Source organism: Mus caroli, chromosome 5 (genome assembly GCF_900094665.2).
Source record: "Mus caroli chromosome 5, CAROLI_EIJ_v1.1, whole genome shotgun sequence".
In the NCBI taxonomy this organism is placed as follows: Eukaryota; Metazoa; Chordata; class Mammalia; order Rodentia; family Muridae; genus Mus; species Mus caroli.
Window position 1 is genome coordinate 80,838,226 of NC_034574.1, and position 12,097 is coordinate 80,850,322.

At 36.3% G+C, this 12,097-nt stretch overlaps 1 protein-coding gene across 1 annotated transcript in view; it reads left to right on the forward strand.

Annotated features, from left to right (window-relative positions):
• The window catches only part of Odam (odontogenic, ameloblast associated), a 10,462-nt gene extending 8,366 nt beyond the window's left edge, over positions 1-2,096 (forward strand). The window contains exon 12 of the mRNA XM_021163889.2: positions 973-2,096. The gene's annotated coding sequence lies outside the window, so the exon portion shown is untranslated. The remainder of the gene's footprint in view (positions 1-972) is intronic.
• The last annotated feature ends 10,001 nt before the right edge of the window (positions 2,097-12,097 follow it).

Here is a 12,097-nt window from a genome sequence, read left to right on the forward strand (position 1 = left end):
TGTGTGTGTGTGTGTGTGTGTGTGTGTGTGTGTGTATTTGTATATATATATATAATTATTATTTTTGCCAAAATTATGCTTTAAATTCCATGACCATTCTTAACAGAAAAGTCATCAGAAAATCAATGAAAAATTCTTAGCCTAATGATTATAAAGAAACAAGATAGTGTTTATATCTACCTGCAAACACCATGCCAATTATGAAATTTTCCTAACTTTTAAAAATCACAATTAACTTTTTCAAGTTATGTCTGCCTATAGTCTAAACTTGATATGATTCCTATAAATGTTCAATATATTGCTTCTATATAAAAGAAATCTCATGCTTTCTACATATTCAGCACTCTTAGGTCATTCTTTCACTTTGCATGCTAAACATTGTGACAATGTCAATATTCCCTTACCTGTTTAAATGAAAGTCTTAAAATAACAAAAGAATTGTACAATGGTAGAACAATTTCAAAATTAACTGGCTGTATTCTAGATATAACTGTTTTAATTGTCTGTTTAAACAAACTTGTTTGGCTACTGAAGCTACATTTTAGAAAGGCATCCTTGAAATTATACTACAAATAAAAACACACAGTCAAAGGCATTCAACATCACTTAAAAAGAAAACTAAAAGGTAAAGCATTGCAGATTTCTTTTTATGACACTATTCTGACTCTTCCTTCTACGAGAAGTAACACTGGGCAGTATTCAAGTGAAAGGAGTCTAAACAAACACAGTCAACAGTAAAGAGCATCAACACCTCTTCTTGATGTACTATTTGTATCATGAAAACAATTGATTGTACCAAAGTTTGAAAGCTATTTCAGTACAATGTGAGCATCAGTCAGTATAAAACAACCAGTGAGGGTTTTTTTTTTTTTTTGGTTTGTTTGTTTTTTTAATAAACAATTTCCAAACAGCTAGATGATTTTATTCAAAGGAACCTACTAATACTGAAATCCTGTTCTGTCTTACTTTCAGGGAGATGTGATGGTACCTTGGCTGTCTTTTAAAGATTATTTTCTACTTATATGCTAATAGAAATTTGTTTAATGATGTAAAGCCTCTATTTGTCTAATAATTATAAAGGTCTTCACTGATCTCATTTCTTTACTTATAAAAGATACTGTTCATGTCACAAAAAATAATGTATCATGGAATAAGTTCTATCTTTATAATGCTATCTTTTCCCCAAATATTCTAGGATTATATAACCTGGAAAATGACAAGCACTAGAAATAAAGCACGTTTAACCAAAAAGCCACGCCTTCTTAAAACATTGCATAATATAGTGAAACTTGATTGCAAAGATAATCTTCTAAACATTCATGTGACACCCAAGTGCACTCATGTGTGCGTATACACACACACTAAAGCTTATGATAACAGATTAATTTGATAACTGTGTTAATAAATAATGCCTCTAAACTTATGTCATTCAAGAGAATAAATATGTACTAATTAATAGATTTGTGATGAGTGTACTGATTGGTGTTGAGATTAAACTATGTGTCTATTTTTCTCATGTCAGTATCTGATTATTTTATCCAGATTCATTCTTTCAGCTTGTTTGTGACTCATTCTCCATGAATATCAAATCTGTTTTCTTTTATATTTGTTTTGCTCTGTTTTGCCTTTTTTTAAGGCAGGATCTCATACTATAGCCTTGACTATCCTTGAACTACTTAGTAGGTAGACCAGGCTGGCCTTGTATTCATAGAAATCTACCAGTTCCTGACTCTGAATGTGCTTAAACTGTATACCACCACACCTGGTCCTCCAAAATGGTTTTGAAACAGATATTGACTGTGTGTGCTCTTAGTACACCACAACTACACAGAAAGATGGGTGCTGAATTCAAATGGACAAAAGGAAGATGCATGTTTGTTTAGGGTGACAGTGACCTACAGAAACTGGGACTTATATTTTTCAGACATAGATTTTGGATTTCATCTCTCTTTGGTTTGAATATTCAAGATGTCACTTAAACATTAGTTTCTCTTCTCAGTTGTAAATAGGAGAGAGTGAGACACGAATCTCAGAATTTCTGAAAGGCCTTCTTTAAAAAAAACCAAAAAACACAGAAGTACAACAGGACTTACTTTTCTCTCCTTTGTACATGAATCTAAAATTATTTTCAACTTCTTTTCTCAACACCAGGCCTTCAGAAAAAATTATCCAAAAATAGGAAATTTGGCATTTAATAATGACTAATGTATTTGTTTGTAGATGCATATGACTCCACATACATTAAAGACAAGATGAATGAGTTTGTATATTAATACATATTACATTGTTTAAATTTGGAGTTCTAGGTTCTACAGTTGATCATATTTTGTAGTATCTTAGCTGTTTCCACACTGAATAGCATTATAACTCTGGAGTCTACTACTTGCTCTGAGGAAAAGCAACGCAGTAGTCATCTATTGCACATTCCATTTTATTTTGCCCAATTTTCCCTGAGTTCATACAATTAAGGAACAGAATTCTCAGTGCTTAACTGAGCTCTTAACATCAGACATGACAGACACTGCCAGTAAAATAAACCCCAGCTGCTCAACAGCTAAAAGGATTGTGTTCCCAAACTTCCAACCAACTGCTCAGAAAATCATTCTTAAATTTCTATGGTGTAATTTAAATCAAGAACTAAAAATACACCCTAGAACATTAGTATGTTCTAGTACTATAACTAGTATCACCAAGTGCCCAATTTTTAAAGAAAATATAATAAGAGGGATGACCAGAGACTGGAGAGGAAGGAGACATGTAATATAGTTTCTCTATTCAGGACAAGTCAGAACAATAGTTAGAAAAACGATGAGATGGGCTTAGTGATATTAGAGGTATAATAATAAATAGTTTTTAGTCTTATTTATTTATTCATTATCTTTAGAATGAGCAAGCATTTAGAAAATGTAATCTGAATGTTCTGTTGACCATTGTTTTTAAAGCTGCCAGCATCTGAATGAATGAATGCCCTGATATTTTCTGGTCAATCTAACCCCTGCTTTCATTGTCAGCACAACACACATCAATTCTCTGTATTAGTAAGATCACATATACTTCTCATGTCTGGCTTCCCTTACTAAACAAAGTTTCTGTGACTTATTTTCCTGATGATGTGTTTCATTCGTGTGTGTGTATATATATATATATATATATATATATATATATATATATATATGATGAATATATATTATATCATATATATACATGAATATAATATCATATATACATGAATGAATATATATGAATATATATATTTGTTCTTCATTCATATGCTTCTTTATTCATTCTCCTAGAGCATTAAGTCATTTCTAGTTACCATTATTGATAGATCATAGGATAAGTAGATGTGACAAATATTCTGTTAAACAGAGCTTAGAATTATTATCTTTCTAACTGTAGCTATTATTTATAACACACAAGATAAAGTGTCTATGTTAAATTTTCTATACTTAATGGACATTTGTGTGTTTTCTGTTTTGAAGTTACTACTTTTGTATGTTTTCACATTCTTGTTGATCCCTTAACATTTACTCCACTTACTTTTGTCTGTATCTGTTGACCTCAATGTGTAGATTGTCTGTGGTCTTTTCTGCAGCTTATTTTGATTTAAGCATTACTTTCTGTTTCTTTCGCCATGCAGAGTTCTGCTTGTCTGGTAATTGTCCCTGGCTTTGTAAATGGCAAAACAGTACTCTAAGTTCTATCTGTTTTCCTCTAGAATATCCCTCTGCATTGATCTGGTAGGTGATTATCAGGCATGTGTGTGTGTGTGTGTGTGTGTGGGGTGTTGTTTGTTTGTTAGCAGTTATTTATTTATCTTAAAAAGTATCATACTCAATGACAATTTGTGAAAAGGGGCAATGATCTCAAAAGAGAACAGGGAGAAGAATGTAAAAGAGTTTTGAAGGCAGAAGGGAAAGGGAGAAATGTTGTAATTAAATTATAATCTCAAAAATAAGTAAAAATAGCATACATCATGATGGATGTTGATATCACATTTTCATACATTTCAAACATTTTCATACTTTATTTTTTATATAGCGCCCTCCATCATTCACTCCATACACATTACTGTCACCTGTCTGCCTGCCTCCCTCCCTTCCTTCCTTCCTTCCTTCCTTCCTTCCTTCCTTCCTTCCTTCCTTCCTTCCTTTCTTCCTCCCTTCATTCCTCCCTTCTTTCTTCTTTTCTTCCTTCCTTCCACTCCCCTTTCTAGAAGCCATTGCTTCACTTTCTTTATGTTGTTATTATTTATAAGTGTTAAGGGTAAGGTATGACTACATCCTTTATCCCATTCTTCCAGCTTACCCTGCCTCTGTACATCACCCAGTCTTTCATAGATTCATAGGTCCTCCTCTTCTTTATAATTGTTATCATAAATACATGTAAGTGAGTAAATATATAAATACAATCTGCCAAGTCTATTCAGTGTTGCTTGCATGTATATGTTTCTAAGGCTGATCACTTTGTATTGGATGACCAGTTAAGGATTTATTCTTCCTTTCTTTCCAATTGTTAATTGTCTGTAGCATCAAGAGTGGACCCTGGGAAATTAATTCCATCTACATTGGAAATTCAACTGTCATTGGAATTGTTTATGCACTGTTTAGGCAGCCATGATGTTGAGTTTTCATGGGTATGGCTTCCCCGTCAGAGCAGAAAGGCACAGCCTCACAACAGACTTCCTGACCCTCTGGCTCTTACAATCTGCCCACTGCCTCTTCTGTAATGTTTTCTGAGCCTCTGAGCGGCAACTGTAAATTGTATTGTAGGTGTAGCACAGGGGCTGGTTATCTACCCCACAGTCAGTTATTCTTCACCTCTTGACTAGTTGGGACTTTCTGAAAAGATTTCCTTCTGCTGCAAAAAGAAGCTTCTTTGATGAGAAGTGAGGTCCACATTCATCTGTGTGTATAAAGATAAGTAATTTATGATTCAGTTAGATATTATACTGAAAGTATAACGTAGAAACAAAATTCTAGGCCTTTAGGCCCAGGCTTGGGAATGTGACCTCTGTGACTTAATGCTCCAAGGTATGCTAATCATAAAACAGATAGTGACATTCCTCCACCCAACTGCTTCCTGGGTTCAAAGAGTGTTCATTCAAAGAAAGTCGCCCTGACCATTGCTGGAACCCGCTATGCAAATGTGCTATTGTTAGGGGCTCTTAGAAACTGTCTTGAGAGATAACCTGCACAATCACCAGGTATTCCTTGTGACTCTTGTGACTTTGCACTTCCTTGGGACTCTTAACTGGTACCTTTGGTATTTTCCAACAACGCCCTCCCCACTTCCTTGAGTATTGGTTTCTTCCTTTAAATACCCCCTTACCCAGCTACTGGGGCACCACGGTCCTCAACCCCTGCGTGGTGTATGACCCTGGGCCCGAGAGTACTCCTCAATAAAAATCCTCTTGCAGTTTGCAGCAAGACCATTTCTTGTGAGTGATTTGGGGTGTCGCCTCTCCTGAGTCAACATCGGGGAGTCCTCACTTTGTGGGTCTTTTAATACTAGGTTTTTGGGGTTTTTTTGGGGGGGGTTCTCTGTGTAGCTCTGTCTGTCCTAGAACTCACTTCATAGACCAGGCTGGCCTCGAACTCAGAAATCTGATTGCCTCTGCCTTCAGAGTGCTGGGATTAAAGGCAAGGGCTACTATGCCCAGCTATTTTTTTTTCTAGTTTTTTTTTTAATATTTTTTATTAGGTATTTTCCTCATTTACATTTCCAATGCTATCCCAAAAGTCCCCCATACACTCCCCCCCCACTCCCCTACCCACCCACTACCACTTTTAGCCCTGGCGTTCCTCTGTACTGGGACATATAAAGTTTGCATGACCTATGGGCCTCTTTCCAGTGATGGCCGACAGGGCCATCTTTTGATACATATGCAGCTAGAGTCAAGAGCTCTGGGGTACTGGTTGTTCATAATGTTGTTCCACCTATAGGGCTGCAGATCCCTTTAGCTCCTTGGGTACTTTGTCTAGCTCCTCCATTGGGGGCCTTGTGATCCATCCAATAGCTGACTGTGAGCATCCACTTCTGTGTTTGATAGGCCCCGGCATAGCCTCACAAGAGACAGCTATATCAGGGTCCTTTCAGCAAAATCTTGCTAGTGTATGCAATGGTGTCAGCGTTTGGAGGCTGATTATGGGATGGATCCCTGGATATGGCAGTCTCTAAATCGTCCATCCTTTTGTCTCAGCTCCAAACTTTGTCTCTGTAACTCCTTCCATGGGTGTGGTTTTTTTTTTTTTTGAGGACTTTTTTTTTTTTTTTTTGGTTTTTCAAGACAGGGTTTCTCTGTGTAGCCCTGGCAGTCCTGGAACTCACTTTGTAGACCAGGCTGGCCTCAAACTCAGAAATCCGCCTGCCTCTGCCTCCCGAGTGCTGGGATTAGTACTTTTTTTTAAAGTGAAAATAGTAGTTTCCCCTCTAAGATTCATGGATCCTCTATCCATGAATAGTTACGTAGGTTTTTAGTAGCTGGTTTGATTTCCCTCCTGTTAAGTGGGCCTTGGGTCTAATTAGAAAGAAGGTGTTTACCACCAGAATAGGAATGCCACTACTGCATCTTGCTATTGTGGTCATTATTGTGGTTCATAGACATAACATCTGGGTAGGACTATTGATTGATTTCCTCAGTTAACAGCTTGCATATTACCACTGATACAATAAAAGCTAATTCTCAAAGGGGAGGCTCTTGTGTCATTTATTGCTTAAAGGTTCCCAATCCTGTGTCTGTGATCTCAAACTATATCAATAAAATATATATTTTAGAAATCTAACTCCCCTGACCAACAATTTGAAAGAAAATGGTTTCTCATGCCTGTTACTGTGGGTCTTTGCTAGATAATCCAGGCTTCTTGTGGAGAGTATTATTACCCTGTGTGTGTCGGGAGGGGTGGGGGTGTGTATGTATAGGTTTGTGTTTTTGTGTGTACACATACTTACACATATTATATGAAATTTTAGCTGAATCCCTATGTCTTTTCTAAGAATTCTGTTTCTAATCCCTCCTCTTACTCTCCTTCTTCATTGTCCATCCCCACCAATTAAAATTCCCTCTCTGTTTCCCCACTCATTGTCAACTGTTTGACACTACTCTGCTCTCTAGAGTTCACTTTTCCCTCTCCCTAGCCCCTTTTTCATTCCCTTGTTTTTGTGCGTACTCATAGCAGAAGATTTGGAGTGGGAACAAAGATAAGAGTGAATTTAAGACTCTGAGTCTGGGTTACCTCACTCAATATAGTATTTTTTAGTTCTATTCATTTACTTGCAAATTTCATGATTTCATTCCATAGTGTATACATACTACATTTTCATTATATATTGGTTGAAGGACATGTAGATTATTTCCATTTCTTAGGTTATTATGAATAGGGCTGAATAGTTGAGGGAGCTGAGTCCTTTGGGTACACACTAAGGACAGATATAGATGGGTTATGTGCTAAACTTAGGCTTTTTTGTTTGTTTGTTTGGTTGGTTGGTTGGTTGGTTTTGCTTGTCTGAGTTCTCCACAATAAATTTCAGAGTGACTAAACCAGTTTGCAATCCCAGCAACAGAGATGACTCCCTTTGCCTCACATCCCCTCCAATATCTGCTGGCCATTGTTTTTGTTGCTCTTCACCATTCTGACTGGAGAAAGATGGATTTTTTTTTCTTTCCCATTGTTATTTGCTTGCCTATATATATTCACTGCCGTCTTATCTCTTAGTTCCCATGAAAAACAAAGTCCTGTCAATGTGATCTTTATAGCTCTTGAGTTGGCTGTCTGCTATGTCAATACAGGGTGACTCCCAAACATCCCTGATTAGGTCTCTTAAGTTGCAAGTCTTTCTCTTAAACCAGATCATTCTGTATACATCTCTGATCAGCATTTCAGCTTTGTGGCTCTGGTTTCTCTTGGGATTCTCAAAACCTTGCCTTACTCATGCATACTTTAGGATCAACCAAGAATTTGAGAGCTGAGTGCTCAACTTGACTCTCACCTCAGAATTTTGCTCAGGTACAGAATTTTCTACAAGGCCCAGCCTGGAATTTCCCCCTTTGCTGTCTCAGTCTGCTGTAACTATGACTTTGTCATCCAGACCTACCTGTCTGTATCCCTAACCATGGGTGATGTCAAATAAGAAAAGACAAAACAATATACATATTACCCTTTATGCAAGTATTCATTACTATGAGTTTTTGCCAATACTGATTATTTTCTAATCTCTCCATCTGCTTTTCTTGAAACTTTTTTTAATTTTTCTTTTATATTTTACACTGCATATTCCATTCCCCATCCTCCCATCCACCCTCCAACTGCTCCACATACCACACCTCCTCCCTACCCCACCCTGTATCCATGTCTCCACATGGATGCCCACCCTCCCCCCCATACGACCTGACCTGTAAACTCCCTAGGGTCTCCAGGCTCTTGAGGGTTAGGTGTATCATCTGTGAATGAACACAGACCCAGAAGTCCTCTACTGTATGTGTGTTGGGGGTCTCATATCAGCAGCTATATGCTGTCTATTTGGACAGAAGCAGCTGATCCCTGTTGTTGAATTAGCGAAGGCTGAAAGAAGCTTAGGAGAAGGGTGATCCTTTTATTTTCTTTCTTTCTTTTCTTCTGACATAAAGGTCATACTATGCAGTCCAGTCTGGCCTATAACTCAGTGCAGCATAGGATTTCTTCAACTCCCAATAATCCTGCTTCAGTGTATCAAATGTTCTAATTTTATGTATGAGATATCATGCCCAGTTACTATTCATTTTCAAGAATGAAGTAAACATATAAATAAGATTCTGCCACTTTTCAGATTCATTTGAAAAGCATGTTCACATGACAAGTTTTGCTCCCATATGTATTTGCAAAATTTATTATCTTCAACTGTCACTTGCTCACCCTCAGGAGAAATTTGGCCTGTAATAGTATGATCATTAAAAAAATAAAAACCTAGTTATGTCCTACTTTTGCTTGAAAATACTCAGCCCTTTCCATGTGACCTCTGTTTTCATTTCAGAATCCTTTAGTAGGCTGAGAAGTCACAGGAGGACATGGCCCTGTTGACAGTGCTGCTACACCACTGACCTTTCCAGTACCTCTTGCTGAAGAAAACTTGGGTTCTGTGGATTATGCCATAGGCTATTCTTCTTAGCATTTTGCTAAGAATATTGTTCTTTAACCTGTTCTATTTTATCTTCAACAATAGAATTTAAGTTTTTATCAGCACATCTTAATTATATGCAATGTGTTTCATTAATATATTTTAATAGATTTTGTGAAATTAAAATATAATTACAATATTTCCCTTACCTTTTCTCTGTGTAACCTCATGCATTCTCTTGCTTTCTCTTAAATTAAGACCTCTTTGTCTTTAATTATTTTTATATATATTTGTTTATACACACATATATATGTACATACATATATAAACAAAAGTATAGTATATACATGATATATAAATATATAAAATAATATGCATTATACTGTATATGTATTTATATGTTATACATTTATATATGCTTATATAAATATATAAATTAAATATATAAATATATGACATTTATTTTAGTGTATATTAAATATGTAAATATACACTATATTAATGTATATGCATATAAATATATATATGTATATATGTACATATATAAATGAATGTATATATGTATATAAATATATATTAAATATGTAAATATATGCACTATATTATATAAATATATGGATAAAATGTACTTAGTGCTTTTAATGTTACTTGTATATGTATGATTTCAGGACTGAACACTTGGATTTTAATCATATTCACTTCTCATGATGTTGTTCTTTTTGTTTTTTCTAATTTTTTATTTATTAAAAATAGATTTTTTTCAGGCAATATAATCAGATTATGGTTTTCCTTCAATTTGTGCAAAATCTTCCCCACTTCCTTCCCATACAGGCCTACACGTTTTCTAGGCATCTCCTACTAGAAAGAAAGCAGGCATCTAAAATACTAATAAAATAAGGTAAAACAAAGACAAATTATTAGATCAGAACTATAAAAAACAAAAAAAGAAAAGCATCCCAAGAAAAAGCATATGAAATACATATGCAGGAACACACAGGAATCCCATACAAACACAAAACCATAATCCACAGTATATACACAAAAGATCTATAAGTAAACTCACTAAATAGATAATAAAGTAAAATAAATTAACACATTAATTAATAAGTTAACAAAATAATGGAAACACTTTCATTTAAATTTTTTAAATTTAAAAATTACTAAACATGAAAATGGTCTTTTCTGTTTAGTGGTGCCTGAGTAATCCGGGCCTGTGCCCTGTGGAATCTCTGTAGCACTTTCTCTTCTATCATCTCGAATACAAAGTTCAGGGTTTCTCTTCTTTCAATTTTTCAAGTCGCTGTAAGCTCCAGGGAGCCATAGACAATGTCTGCCCTGATTCTTGTACACTGTTGTGCACAGTTTCCAACACTTAATAAACAACTCTCTTCAATGAGTTTAATAAATCTTATAATTTGAGGGCAAAGTTATAGGTATAAGTTATCTACTAATTCTCCCAAACAATAAAACATGATCATATACTCTGTAACATATTACATTTTATTTTAAAAATTATATATTTGATATAACTAATATAGAATAAAATTTAATATTTGTCTTAAGTGTTCAATTATGAGAAAAAGTTATTTCAAAAATTTCCTTTTGTAGACAAAATGTATCTACCATATTTTAAAACCCAGTTAAAATATTTAAAATGGAAAGACAATCTTTAGAGTACATTAATATTTTTGTCAAATAAAGGTGAATGTAACCTTTTAATATGAAATAATTTTAAAAGAACAGGTTTTGAAACTTTAGGAACCTTGTTATGATTCATTTAGCACAGGATTCCTTCACTTCGTGTTCCTTGTACTGTGGTTAGAAGCTGACTAATTCTGTCTGACCTTAAGTTACACTTTACTAGTTTTATAATCTTATCATCCTTAATCTTCTAAGCCCAATTTTTGTCTAAAGTAAAGATATTTTATATCTTACTCTATAGGGCTATTAAGAATGTATGCATTTCAGTCCCAAAGAAGATAAGGAGGTCCCAAAGGAGGATGCTTGAATCTCAGACGGGGAAATAAAGTCAGCAGAGGTATATGTAAAGAGGGAACTGGGTGGTGGAGGGGCTGAGGAGAAAATGGGGATGATGGGAATCTCTAGGACCTGCCAGAGACCTATGACTGGGGAGGCGCCAGAGGAGTCCGTGAGGATGACTCTAGCTGAGACTCTTAGAAGTGGGGGAACAGGGAGTCTGAAATTGCCACCCCCTGTAGCCAGGGAAGACTCTCAGTGGAGGAATAAGGACAACAACCCATCTACAGAAACTTGGTCCCAAACTTTGTCCTGCCTACAAGGTGTGAAGCAATAAAGATGGAGCAGAAACTGAGGAAATGGCCAACCAATGCCTGGCCCAATTTGAGACCCATCCCATGGGCAAGCCCCAACCCCTGACACTATTAATAATACTCTGTTATGCTTGCAGACAGGGGCCTAGCATAACTGTCCTCTGAGAGGTCCCACCCAGCAGCTGACTTAAACAGATGTGGAGACCCTCAGCCAAACATTAGACTGAGCAAGGGATGTCTTATGAAAGATTCGGGAGAGAATGAGGAACCAGGAGGAGATAAAGACTGTATAAGAAGACAAACAAAGTCAACTAACCTGGACCTTTGAGGGTTCCCAGAGACTGAACCACCAATCAAAGAGGATACATGGTGGACCTAGGCACCACATATATGTAGCAATGTGCAGCTTAGTCTTCACATGGATCCCCTAACAACAGGAGCAGGCACTGCCCCTGACTCTGTTGCTTGCCTGTGGATCCTGTTCCTCTAACTGGGCTGCCTTGTCTGACCTCAGTGGAAGAGGATGTGCCCAGTCCTGCAGTGACTTGATGTACCAGGGCTGGCTGGTATCCAGGGCTCCTACACCTTCTCCAAGAAGAAAAGGAGGAAAGATGGGGATGAGGCTATATGATGGGGGAACTGGGAGGAGGAGGCTGCAAGCAGGATATAAAGTGAATAAATAAATTAATTAATGAAAAAAGAAGGTAGGTGTT